Source organism: Megalops cyprinoides, chromosome 20 (assembly GCF_013368585.1).
Source record: "Megalops cyprinoides isolate fMegCyp1 chromosome 20, fMegCyp1.pri, whole genome shotgun sequence".
Taxonomy (NCBI): Eukaryota; Metazoa; Chordata; class Actinopteri; order Elopiformes; family Megalopidae; genus Megalops; species Megalops cyprinoides.
Window position 1 is genome coordinate 10,005,889 of NC_050602.1, and position 14,669 is coordinate 10,020,557.

Below are 14,669 nucleotides of genomic sequence, written 5' to 3' on the forward strand. Positions count from 1 at the left end.
TCTTGCCAGCCACGTCATTAGCTTTGGTCCTATCTCAGTTTATGTTTAGCAGTATGTTAAAAAAGAAAAAAAAAAACACATCACCTCACTATCCTGTGGGATATAATAAAATCCCCCACAGGATTCTCTCACCTAATGTGGCAAAGAGGCAGTACTCTATCATAACCTTTACTAACTTCATGTGAAATAGGTCAGGCATTTGAAATAGTAACAGGGGGGCAAAGAATCAACACAGACGAACATTTTCAGTGGTACTTTATAAATTAACACACCAGGGTTTTTATAAAAAAAAAAATCCTTTCAGTTTACTACATTTTGTCATTGCTGATCCTGAAACAGTGTGATATTACAGTTCAGATTCATAACAGAAGCATGTATTTTAACCGTGCCCCTGATAATACATATTTTAAAAACACAAATAAATATTGCATTTTACAGCATACACCTCTAAATATGGGAGCTCCTTCTTCTGTGATAACACGGCACCATTTTCTTCACAAAGATAATCAATTTAAGTTACATTACATCATGTTAAAAGTTCCAAATATATCCATTGAGAGGCGCCATTGCAACACAAACATACATTCTTTTCAGTTCTAAAGTTAAGTGAGCACCTCCCCTTAAAGCCGGACACTGCAGTAGTTATGACGAAAACAATCAGAAACAGTTCATTTTCACCAGTGCTTACCACAAAGTACAGCTGCTGTTTCTTAAAGTCTTTTTGTAGTTCTGTTATGGATCTTGAACTGAATATTTTTCTTATTTTTTGTGCATATTGCTTTGGTATGATTTGATTCTTTTCCTCATTCCTTCATTCATTTTGCCTGACTCCTGCTTTGTGTTTCCAGTAACTTTTACAGGTAAAAAAAAACAAACTTTTTTCTTATTTTTCAGAATGCAGAGCAGAAGACAAAGTGACTCAGTCCACAGGAGATGTGATTGCCGTTGAAGGAGGATCAGTGACACTTGGCTGTAATTACACCACAAATAGTCAAAGACAGTCATCCCTTTTCTGGTACATACAGTATCCAAATGGCTTTCCGAAGTACATGTTGATAAGGCACACATCTGGAAAAACTGTAGGAGGGGACAATGAGCTGGATTTCAAGGAGAAATTTGAAGCCAGTCTCACCTCAAGTAGTTTTCCTTTAACAATACAGGAGCTGCAGCTGTGTGACTCTGCTGTGTATTACTGTGCACTGAGGCCCACAGTGACAATGAAGGATTCAGCTCCCTTACAAAAACACTGGGGCCAAAGGGGGAGCATACAAAATAGCTCTATTGGGTCCCTTCTCATGCAATACTATTTCATTTGAGATAATCGATTTATGCTGCCAGTGTGTATACAGAAGTGCAAAAAGAGATTTCTTATTTAAAAAAAAGATAGAATGTTACTGCACATTGAAATGGTGATGTAAGATTTCTTCTCTGTATTTCAGAAAATGTATATCAATAGAAAAGTTTTCACATAAGCATTTCGGCTTGATATATATTCATGACTAAATGCAAATAACGCACATCCGACCATCCAAGAAGCAAGATGAAAAGCAAAGGAAAACAACTGATAGAATTTATCCAGTATCTATAAGCTTTTGGCTGAAAGCCCATCACCAAACTTCCCTTTGTTCACTTGAAAAATGAAAACACTACCTAGCAAATACTGTATTTGAATTAGCAAATAACAAATAGTATTCATTTTACCATAGTACATGGTATGTTAGTGATGTCTTATTTGGAGAGTAATCCATATTGGAGATTGGAAATTGGAGAGTAATGCCTTGACTTTATCACAATTTTTAACGTTAACAGCAACATTCACTATAATTGTTGAGTAAACTCTATGCTCTAAAGATCACAAAAGGGCCACTGTGTAAGTGCTGCTGTAAATAAAACAGACCTAGACAGGGCACAGTACATTGACACAGGCTGACACAATTTTCCCCAAACCCTCAGAATCTACCTCACATTTTCACTAATCAAGAGACCCAGATGACTAACCCGAGGCTGTCCAGGCAACAGGCTACAGAACATTACATCGCCCTCTCCATCAGTGTCCTGCCACTTCTACCAGGTTCTGTGTGGGATGCTATGACACCGCATAAAATTCCCCAACATTCAATAATATATCTATGACAAGGAAAAGAGTGCAAAGGGGACTCAAGACACAAGAGTTTTGGTTAATAAAAAAATCAATTTAAAAAAAATAAAGTTACCTTTACTGAAGACTCACAAAATATTAACAGGCTTGGGCAACCAACTGACTAACTGACTAACTGGCACGCACACATGCATGCACGCATGGTATGGTACGGCAAATCAAGTCTGAGCAAACACAGGAGCAAATGGCAGAATTTAAACAGCACTGAACACAGGTGCAGAAGTAATCAATGCAGGTGAAACATGATCTAAATGCGACAAAGAGAACACAAGGAGGTTATGCGGGCATGTAGTGGCCAGCCTGGGAAACAGCAGCTGCATTCCTTACAATATTGAGCACATATGACAAATAAAATACTGTATCACAGCTCATATGTCACAGTTCAGTTTATATGTCTACAATGTATGAACAAACATCCTTATTGTCTATTGCTCCCAGCATGCTATTTATCTACTCAATAATTCCTGTGAGAGAACTTTGAAACACATAGACTTATAGATATATCTTATTTTTGAATTAAATATTTACTATTTGGGTTTTAAATATTCTGTGCAGAAACTTGAAAAGGATTGTCTTGGTTCCAGAACTGCTTTCATTTTTCAGAAATATCTGATGGCTGTATTGGAGCACCATGAGAATATCTGTTGGCCATGGGACACCCTGTAGTTCTCATGGGGAAAAGCAGTAAACCCCTTTGTCAGAAGGTTGACAGCTTTATTTTAATAACTCATGGAAACAAATAAGTTGATGTTCTGTTGATGTTCACTTACAAATGTGTATATGCATTATATTATTAAGGATATTTAGTGTGTTCAGTTAGATGTTTAGTCATTTTTTCTGAGATGAAAAAGAAACCATGAAAAAGAACAACAGTTAGTTTTGCTTTAACAGGACTGAAGTCTAGTTCTAGAGTGTTCAAAACTGGTATCAAGCAACCTCCCATTTAAAAATCTGTTTCTGAGGTAGTAAATACATTAGTAGAGTCTCTGTGCTCAATCTTGAAAATTACCACGTGCGTCTCTGAAAAGCTCTGCTTGCGGTTAATGCCACATGTATTCAGTTTTGAGGGAAATATTTCAAAATGTCTTTTAATGTGAGTGTTTGCTATTGCATGTATGTTTGTACAAATTTAGCAAAGCAAAGCAATTTACCAAACAAAGAAACCTAAACATACATGTTGAATATCACACAGAGACAATTTTGGCTATGCTGTAAAACTTGTATTTCTTTACTTTTTATATCTGAATGAAAAGGGAATGGTGGACTTTATATGCAATGAATTTAAAATGACTGGATTAATCAAATGATACATGAGGGTACAACCCCTTTTTTCAGCTTCAATTATACATGACACATTTAGCAGATTCATTTCTTTTGCATTCTCATCAGGGCACTATTGCTCCACCCACTCATTCTTACTGAAAAAAACTAACACACATATTCTGCATCGGGTTCTCTCTCCTCTGCTTACGTGAATATTAACTTCATAACAAGATGCATCTTTTTACAGTTCTGCTGTTAACTATGTCCTTCTGTGCGTTTTCTTTTCTAACCTCATTGGAAGTCTTGCGTATGTTCCTGTCATTAATCATACCTAAATGTGATTTCATTATATTTAACTTTATTTATTTTCTAGGGATTTCCTTCGGAGATGAAATTAACCAGAAGGATGAATTAATATCGAAGACAGAAGAACAAGAAGTCTCTCTGGAATGTTCCTTCAGAAAAAGCAGCAGCAGCGCTGACTATTACTTCTACTGGTATCGGCAGTATTCTGGATCAGCTCCTCAGTATATACTGTACAGAGGGTACAGCAGCCACACTGCAGATTTTGCCAAAGGGAAATTTGACTCAAGGGTTACCAGTGATAAAACATTTTTGACCATTTCAAGATCAATTCCAGGAGACACTGCAGTTTATTACTGTGCAATGATGAGGCGCACAGTGGTGTGTAAATGGCAGCTCTCATACAAAAACCTGATATGTTCCTACAGCTTTGAAGGTTTCATAAAAAAAGATAAATGACAAAATGGTTAGCCTCAACAGGAAATGCTATCCAAGCACATTGTTTGCTTCTCTGGCTTCAATCCAAAGCACCTGTTGTCTGTTTGCACTGAATATAAAACATTTTAAATAAAATGGATTATATAATATTGCTTTTTTACTTTCAAAAGACAGATTTGCCTTATAACTCCTCTGAAGGTGTTAATGTACTAATTAAGGTATTAATATACTACTGAACATCAGTGCGATGTGAGACAGGGGGTGTGCAGATGCAGACATCACGTTTAGTAAATTCATTTTAAATCAGTTGGCTGTTATTACTTATAACTAATAGCTACTGCTTGCTATGCCATTATGTTTCTCCATTTAATAACGAGTATTTAGCATTAGCAGTAATTTAACAAAAATATATATCTTTTTGATTATCATTAAATTATTAACCCGAACAATCTGACAAAGACCTGTGAGATTGAAAGCTCAGTAAAATAAAAATTTAAAATGACAGTATCAGAGTTTCAGATTATTATTTCCAAGTTAAAAAATATTTCTCTGCTCTAAGCACCTGAGTTTAGTTTAGTCTGAATTTGTGAATGTCTTTAGTCCTGCCATCTTCATGTTGACAGATCCAGTCCTTGCAGCCCTTCTGTATGCTGTTATGGTCTATCCCTGCTGACATTTCAAGTTCAGCTCTTCTCTATTACATACTGTACTCAATGACCTTGCCCTAGCCACCCCTTTCCTCTCTTTACATTCTCTCTCTCCGTCATGCCATCAGAGTAACAAGAGCATCAGCAACCAAGCCAAACCAAGAGGGAACTATGAGCAGCATCCATCCTGTATCATCCTACCACCCTGCAGTATCCATCCTGTATCATCTTACCACCCTGCATCATCCATCCTGTATCATCCTACCACCCTGCATCATCCATCCTGTATCATCCTACCACCCTGCAGTATCCATCCTGTATCATCTTACCACCCTGCATCATCCATCCTGTATCATCCTACCACCCTGCATCATCCATCCTGTATCATCCTACCAGCCTGCATCATCCATCCTGTATCATCCTACCACCCTGCATCATCCATCCTGTATCATCCTACCACCCTGCAGCAACCATCCTGTATCATCCTACCACCCTGCAGCATCCATCCTGTATCATCCTACCACCCTGCATCATCCAACCCTCTTGCATCTTTCATAACACATGAAGTGTTGACTTCATGGGGAGCTGAACCGTGTGATGTAGCTTTAAATAGCAGCTCCTGCCTTGCACCCATGAAATGACACTTGCAGAGACAGCTCAGCTTCAGTTTACTCAACCTTTAATAAAAGTCTATAGCCCCCCATAGACATAACACAGAATGACACTCAATCAACATGTTACATAAAGTGTTCTATTACAAAAATATGCTTTTCCTGAAGTGACAATAACTAATTCACAGTATCACTTACACTTAGGAATAAGGTTCAATGTTATGATGTCCCTTTTTACCCTAGAATTTCAGTTTCATTGACAGCTTACAATACTGCATACAGTTTTAGCCTCTGTCCCAAAATTTACAATATGAATGTTCGTTTTAACATGGGGGTTTAAAAAACGCTAGTGTTGGAGCCATAATACAGTAACTGACATACTGCTTACCATATTTAATCAAGTAGTAAACTCAATGAAGGTTGTACAGTGATTTTCAAAGTCTCATAAAGTCTACTTCCTTCTCAAAGTCTTAGTGATCGTCATTTGTATGAAGCGAGCTGAATCGTTCGGGTTGTGGGTGAGGGAGTTTCCTGTTGAAACAGGAAGTCAGAGTGGAGGATTTATTCTGTTATAGCAGCTCTGAATCAGTTTCTAACAAACGTCACCATGTTATACAGCTTCTTTCTTCTGCTTTCAGCATATGTGGGTAAGTGACACTGCATTGCTTTCTGAAATATGGTACTTTCATTTTTCATTCATATTGGTTTTCAAAAGCCGTAATATGAAAACTGATTGTGTGTGAATAATTAACACCTTTCATAAATCACTCATAAACACTATATGTATATACATTTTTTTCTCCTGCAGGTAACAGTTTTCAAAATGAAATTACATCAACAGCTACTGAAGTGCATGCTTTGGAGGGCAGTGATGTTAAGATCACATGCAGCTACACTGGTTCAGCAAGAAGTCTGCAATGGTATCGCCAATATGCAAGATCAAAACCAGAGTATCTTGTTTTTGTCTATACAACTGAAAATACTAGAAAAAATGGGCGATTTACTGCCAAACATGTGAACAATCGTGTGGATCTAGAGTTCCCGTCTGCTGAAGTGACAGACTCAGCACTGTATTACTGTGCTCTGGAGCCCACAGTGACAGGAAAACTGTATTCTCTGTACAAAAACCTGACAGCACCTGAGACAAGATAGCAGCATTGTGGTATCTACAACATGCAGTCTTTGTATATTTATGGTTACATGCTTCCATCAGTAACCACATATGGAAACCATGAAGGTTATCAGGTAACAAAACTGCCATTCATACTACTAAGAGTTAATGGGAAATAGGGGGTTAGGGAAACCACAGTCACATCATCAAAGCCTAACTGTTGCCTGTTCATTCATCAGAGAAAGCAGCACACGATAACATGTTCAAACAATATAAAAACAAGAAAATGAGAGATATTTAGCTTTATGTGTCACCACCAAAACTTGTCCTTATCATCTTCTCATTTTTCTTTCTGTTTCTAAACGCTGGTTTATACTCCATCATCTGACTGCTTTCAACTGATAAAGCAGTAACAATGATGGCATTTCATAATCGCTTCATGTACAAAGTTGTCATCATTTGTGAAAACTGTAACACAAACTAATGCTGAAGCAGCAGACATGGGGTCAGGATAGAGGCAGTAGCAGAAACAACAACTATATGTCACCTTTAGCCAGCTGAGCTGCTTTAGGTTTAGACAACTAACATGTCTAACTAGCTATCTAGCTCAGGAGTTGATCTTCAAACAAGCTTTTTATGTGTTCAGTTAGTTGTAATATGTCCTTTTACTGGTATAGATACATCGATACTGAATAATAAAACTAAGCAGATTCTTCACAAATAAGTGGTCTTGCCATTGTTCTGCTGTACAGCTCTACAGATGTGCATTGACTAGTGCAGTTCCCATACATATTCACCCATTAACTGACAACCATTGACACTCCTGTTTGTTATTGGAGTGTACTGGAGTGTTATCCACTTTTGAACGTAGGATTTATAAATTTGAAACAACTTCCAAACAAGATCTTGAAAATGGTGTGACATTTGCCAGAATATTAGAACATTAGAAGCAAAACCCTTCCAATATGGTGATAGCATATCAACAATATAAAATTTAAGGTTTTTTGTATGAGCGGTTTACCTAAATCTTTTAGGAGACAAAACACTAAGACCTAGATATTTAGCTCTATCTTTGCACATTTATTGTGTGGAAGACTTTTTAGCCAGAACAACCATATTTTAGGAGACAGAACTTCTTCACAGTGATTACATAAGCAGAAGTCAAAGGTCAAGTCTCTGGACTTTCTAAAAACACCAATATTACAGTAGAATATATCCAAGTTATTTCAACAAAAGATAAAGTTTTTTTTTTTTTAAGGTTCTGTTTTCATGAAGAATAATTGACATATTTAAAGTGAAATATTTCCTTCTCTATGTAATAGTTGTGTTTTACATGCATTTAGTAATTAATCCATATTTGTTGTGTTGTCACTAGGTGTGAGCCCATAATGAAATGCATATACTTACAGGAGAAAGCAAGAAAATGGAGTGCGAGGAATGTATGGATAATGGAGAGACTGAGTAGAGTTTCAGTCTTACACTAAATCTCCTGTTATTTACCCATGCAATACACAGCGTCAGTTTTCAGCATGAAATCAAGCCAACAGCAAACACAGTGCATACTGTAAAGGGTAAAATTCTCAAACTGTTGTGCAACTACACAGGTACTGCAAACAATCTCCAATATGCCAGATCAAAACCAGAATTGCTCAGGTAATCAGCTGATTTCATTTAGGTCTTTTCTTTGTTTCAAACCCAAACACTCATAGGTAGTTGCTGTAGTTTAAATTCTGGCTCCAGGCTCCAGGCACGTGTGCTCAGCTGGAACACAGTGTTTCAGTGGCCAGTGGGTGGAGCCAACGCACTGCCACATGCACTCTTACAAACACCTGTACAACAGTACTACATACATACAAAAATTATATATATATATATATATATATATATATATATATGTAAAATCAGTATTCAAATAGCAATATGGCAATATACAGGATTTTCACACTTTCTGGACAACCAGAAAGTGTGTCCTTTTTTTGTCCTTTTTATGATAAGGAAAGAATTTTCTGTTCATACCACAATTTCCACAAACACGTGCATACACAAATATGTATTGTGAATAATATGAATACTATGACTCTTTAAATATGTGAGGCTCCTGTCCCATGATAAGAGGAAGAAATTATAAAAATAATCCATTTGAGTTAAAGGCTCCGCATGTATCCATCAAGAGGTGACATTGCATCATAAACACCTATTCTTAAAGCTCTATAGTCATGTGAGCACCTCCCCTTAATGCCTGACACTTAGGATTCCAACAAGAAAGAACAAGAAGTGACAGTTTCACTGCTGCTTACCACCTGCTACAGAGATCGATCTCTTGCCTTTGAACCCATTTTTCAGCGTACTTATGGAAATTCAGCTGAATATTTTATTTATTCTCTGTGGTGCATGTTGCTGTGGTATGATTTGATCATTTTCCTCATCTGTTCCTTTATTTGTTTCACTCCTGCTTTGTGTTACATATATTTTCTGTTTTTTCTCTTTTTATTTCAGAATGCAAAGCTGAGTCCACAGGAGATGTGATTGCTTTTGAAGGAGGAACTCTGACACTTGGCTGTAATTATACCAACAGCTCTTTCAATCAGTATATCTTCTGGTACATCCAGTATCCAAATGGCTTTCCTAAGTACATGTTGAAGCGTGATACATTTGGAAATGTGAATGACAACACAGCTGAGTTTGAGGAGAGATTTAAGGCTTCTCTCCACCAAGCTTCAAGCACTGTTCCTTTAACCATACAGAAGCTGCAGCTGTCTGACTCTGCTGTGTATTACTGCGCACTGAAGCCCACAGTGACAATCATGTATTCAACTCCCTTACAAAAACAGACAGGAAATCTCTGTTGGGTTTCTTATGCAATGATGTATCATGTAGGAATAACCATTTTGGTGCGTATTTTTCTTCTGCTAATAATCATGACATTGAATTGACAAAAATGGTTTCACATACATACATTTAATGAAAGTTTACCAACTGAGGTTAGGGTGGAGAGGAAATTCTGCCATCCATCCCGACTGTCCCCAAACCAATCCAGACCAGCAAATGATGTACATAAACCAACTGCTAACCTCCCCTTCCTGTTGTTTTATCTGTTTGCATGTTTCACCTCCTCCTTGTTGACATTTGTCCCTCTCCTCTGCAGGTGTAGGTCTCTAAGGCAGTATTCAAGATGGCTTTCCACCATCTCCCTGATTGGATCCATCATTCACCTGCCCTCTCCTTTGGCCAAGGACAATTGAGCCTTATGTACCTTCTCATTAATGAACATCATAGGGAAGGCAGTATTGTTAGTATTATCACTTTCACATAAAATTACATACTGGTCATAGTAAGTAGGGCAATGAAACAGGAAAAAAGTGAAAATAAAGCATATTTAAATAAAGATATTACCACATAACCACAACAGATGTGTGATTGGTTGTTAATGTTATTGAAAGTCCACTTGAAAGCACTGCATTTCATGTTTAGTAATATTTATGATTAAGACGCAAGTTCCTCATTATGACCTTTGGATTACACTGTGTCCATAAAACCAGACAGCTTCTTGCCATAGAGGTCTTTTGATAATGTCTTCAGTTCTTGATGAGGGGGATACATTTTCAGCTCCCCAGAATTTAAGGGTATAATTCATTCTAGGCATACTTATGTGATCTCAGCACTATGTTTGGCATTGACGGTTGGTCATTTGTTCATTTGTTTTCATATATTTGAAAATGTACATGGGATTATGTTGCATATGTCAGGGATCCCAATTTCTGTCCCACAGTTTCCAGCTTTTCAGTCGATATTTTCCAACCTTCAAGTTTTCAGCAGTTTCAATGGTGGAACACCGAAAGCTTAACTGTCCTGTGTCCAGACAATCTTAACAGTACAACATCCATTTTGCGCATCATACAGACAGTTTTGGGCCATTAAGTAAGGCTTGCATTGAGGTAAGTTAATAGTGGACTGTCAGTACCGATGTAGTAGGAATCTAAAATTTCAGTATTTAAAACAATATCACAGTATAACCCCTTTCTCAGCTTCATATTCAAATGACACATTCAGTAGTTTTACTTTCTTTTACATTCTCATCAGGACATTATTGCTCCACCCACACATCCTCATAGAAAAGACACATATTCTGCGTCAGGTTCTTTCCCATTTAACAGCCTGCATGTTAACTTCAGAAGAAAATGCTAATTTTTACAGGGCTACTCTTAACAATTTCCTTCAGTAAGTTTTCATTTATAACTTAAGGAAAAAATCGTCAGCTTGTTAATATCATTAATGATCCTTAATTGTGGTTTATTTCTTCTTTTTAAGGTATTTCCTCTGGAAATGAAGTCACACAGAATGAGGGACAACTATTGAAGAGAGAAGGACAAGATGTCTATCTAGACTGTTCATTCAAAACCAGCAGCACTTACTATCGCATGTACTGGTACCGCCAGTATCCTGGGTCAACTCCTCAATATATCTTGCACAGAGGATTTGACAGCTACACAGAAAATTTTGCCAAAGAGAGATTCAACTCAGATGCTGATAGATCCAGTGGTAAAGCACATTTGACAATTTCAAGATTAGTCCCAGAAGACACTGCAGTTTATTACTGTGCACTGAGACCCACAGAGATGCAGAAAGGGAAACTCTCATACAAAAACCTGCTAAGCTCCCACAGCTTTGAAGGTTTTATAAAAAAATAAAAATGAAAAAATGGTTACCCTCAACAGGAAATACCACCAAGCATATTGTTTACCTTTCTGGCTCCAATCCATTGCACCTGTAGTTTGTTTGTACTGAAGATAATACTTTTTGGGGTGTGTATATATATATATATATATATATATATATATATATATATAAAATGGACAAATATCATATATACAACAACCTTTTATTCATTCCCTGAGATGTTAATTGTGATGCACTCAACTGTTACAACATATGACAGTTATTTGGGCTGGATACAATGTAACCTTTACTCCAGTAATAAAATTCACTATTTGAAAACAATCTGAATTTGACCTGTGTGATGTCATTAACATAATAATAGCATAATAAAGCTGTTTTAAGAGCCTTTCCATGAGAAGGACGCAGGCTGCATTTTGTACTAAAAGTCCAACTGACATTTTTTTCACAATTTTTCACAGTTTTTCATTTCCTGAGTAATGTCTGAAGTTTCCTTTAATATATTCAAACGGTATAAATTTATTGAGGTGTGCATGTGCATGGGAGACATATACAGACTAATAGAGCAACCGGGAGATTAGCAATACAAAGCAGGAGGTTCTGGAGTGGAATGCAGTGACTTAATTGCATCTGAGGCATCATTTCATGCCTCCAAACAATATTGTATGCCACAGAAATTAATTGCATTAGCTTTGCAGTTTGTTTCTGTTGATTGTGCCTATTAATGTACAACATATTTGAGCAGATATTAAATGACAGTGCAGGGGGATCAAGTGGCCCTTCAGAGACCCATGTGTGGTCCCTTGGGGGAGGGGGGGTGTATGAAAGTGAAAATCACATCGGTTATGAATCGGATTACTGCACTGATTAAATCAAATCAAATTATGATTGTTGGATCCCTTGAAATGCATGCAGTTCTGCTCTTGCATAGACATATATGAGGGTGCTCTTCAATAAGGGCTGGTCAGGTTATACCTGCCATTTCACTAGAAGTATAAAACCTGCAGGACTGTGATTTAGCCAAAATAGACATTACAGCACCTCCCCTCTATGTCAGAGAGTAAAATATTTATTTTCAATTGACTTTACTTGAGGTCTCACTCATGACCCTTCCACAAATGACAACAGAGAATGAGTAAATGGTTTAAATCCTTTTTATTTTTATTTTTTTAAATACTTTAATGTGTTTAAACCATTTTAGATGTGTACACATTTTATTTAAGAAAGTATAGCAGTTTATCAGTATATAAGCCTGACAACTATGTTTTTTTTTTTTTGTCCAGAGGTGGAGCTACAAATTCAATGAGCATAGAAGTTTTCTGTTAAAACTGTGCAAAGGAAGTCAGAGTGGAGGACTTGCTCTGTTCCAGCTGCACTGAGTTAGTTTGTCTGTATGAGATTGATTACCATGTTGTACTGCTTCTTTTTACTGTGTACAATATTTGTGGGTAAGTGCATTTTATTCTCTCATCTAGTACATTCACTCCATTCAAATGTCTAGAAGGTTCTATATAAAAGCTGAATGTAATGGAATTTGTCAATTTTAATTAATTTGTCAGTTTAACTACTGAAAGATATATGAATACACTTTATTGTATCAGTAATATGAATTGCAAATGATACATATATAGCTTTTAATTTATCTTTCATAAATCTTCTTCAACTGCAGGTAACAGTTTTGAGGATGAAATTACTGCAGCCACTGATACAGAACATGCTATGGAGGGGAGCAGTGTTAGGCTTTCTTGCAGCTATCAGACCCGTTATGTACGAAGTCTACAATGGTATCGTCGGTACCCTGGATCGAAACCTGAATACCTCCCCCTCATCTTGGGAAGTGGTGATAGTGTAAAGCCAGAGGGGAGATTTACTGCTACACATGATGACGAGAAGAATATTGTGTATCTGGACCTGCATGCTGCTGAAGTGACAGACTCTGCACTGTACTACTGTGCCCTGTAACCCACAGTGACAGGAAACCCATACACTCCGTACAAAAACCTGACAGAGCCAGAGCCAAGACAGTAACACATATGTGGTGTTTTAATTTAAGGTTTATGTGTGTTTATAGTGCCTTGTTTCCATTAATAACTGTAGTAAATTAGTCAAGCAATTGTGGCAATTATCAAGATTTCAGGTTATCAGTTAGTAACACTGAATCTATTAATACAAAGACTTAATGGAAAATATGAGGTTAGGGAAGTGCAGTGTTTCCAGCTTCTGGAATGTAACTATAATAGAGTCAAAATGCAGCCAGTAACCAGCAGCAGGCATCATGAAACAGGACAAGGGTCTACACTGCATGGATGTGACACTTGTGTATCATCAGCTGCAGCACATCTCCAGTAGAAGACATATAAATAAGCCCTAATAGTCGATTTGTTTACCTCTGTGAGGAGCCCCATGGATGCTGTTCTCTCCCCATATGAGAACCTGTTAAGCACTTCAGCTCAACTCAGAATAGGCTGTGTCAGTCCCTCAAAGTCCCAGCACCTATTCCAGACTCACACCCATCCCACACAGAATCAGTTGTTCCAAGACAGTCTGTCCAGACAGTTGAAGTCCATCAAAATAAAAGGACTCCTCAGTCCACTGCTCATTTTCATATAGAATCAAAACCTCTTCAGGTGCTAATAGGCACACATCTCAATATACTGGTATGCTTTTCATGTTCCTCAACCGTATGTGTGTGTTTGTGTTTGTGTGTGTGTGTGTGTGTGTGTGTGTGTGTGTGTGTGAAACTGAATCAGCCTTGCTCATATCTCCTTCCATATGTCATTCCTTTCTTTTATTCGCTGTGTTTACATTTCCCTTCACATGCATTTTTTTAGTTTATTAATATCATGAGAATACATATATTTGGGTTTTCTTTTATAATTTCCCAGTTGGTTAATGTGTGTGTTTTATATTGAGAGATGTGTTTGCTGCCTTTTGATAAATCTGCCCATTGGGATGGTGATTGGCAGAGGTCATTAGCACATCAGAGGAAAAACCTTCATACTTTTTCTGCTTGCTCTTTCCCCCCACGTGGTACATTGTGGTAATTCTGGGTGGCACCACAAATAAATACTGTATGCCCCCTGGTGGTTGATGAGCTAGGGTTGCCATGAAGATTAGCAGCAAAATTATAATGGATTCTGAAACAAGAAAATAATGAATGGCTTGTTCAAAGCAATATTATGCATTTGTCAATTGTTTTGTTTCTCAAACTGTACAAAAGCTGCAGAGAAAATTAATGAATACAAGAACACATGATTGCTGGGTTTTTTGTGACCAAGATACTGTAAATGCCACTTCAGGATCAAGGAACATATTTCTGGAACAGCATATCTGTCCTGTAAAAAACAGAACTGACTGCTAACTGATGCAATCTGCAGGTATATCCATATCCACTCATCCCAGACCTGTTGGAGATCCCTGTGAGCATGCCTGTGGGCATTTAAAATGGTGGAGGTGCCTCAAGC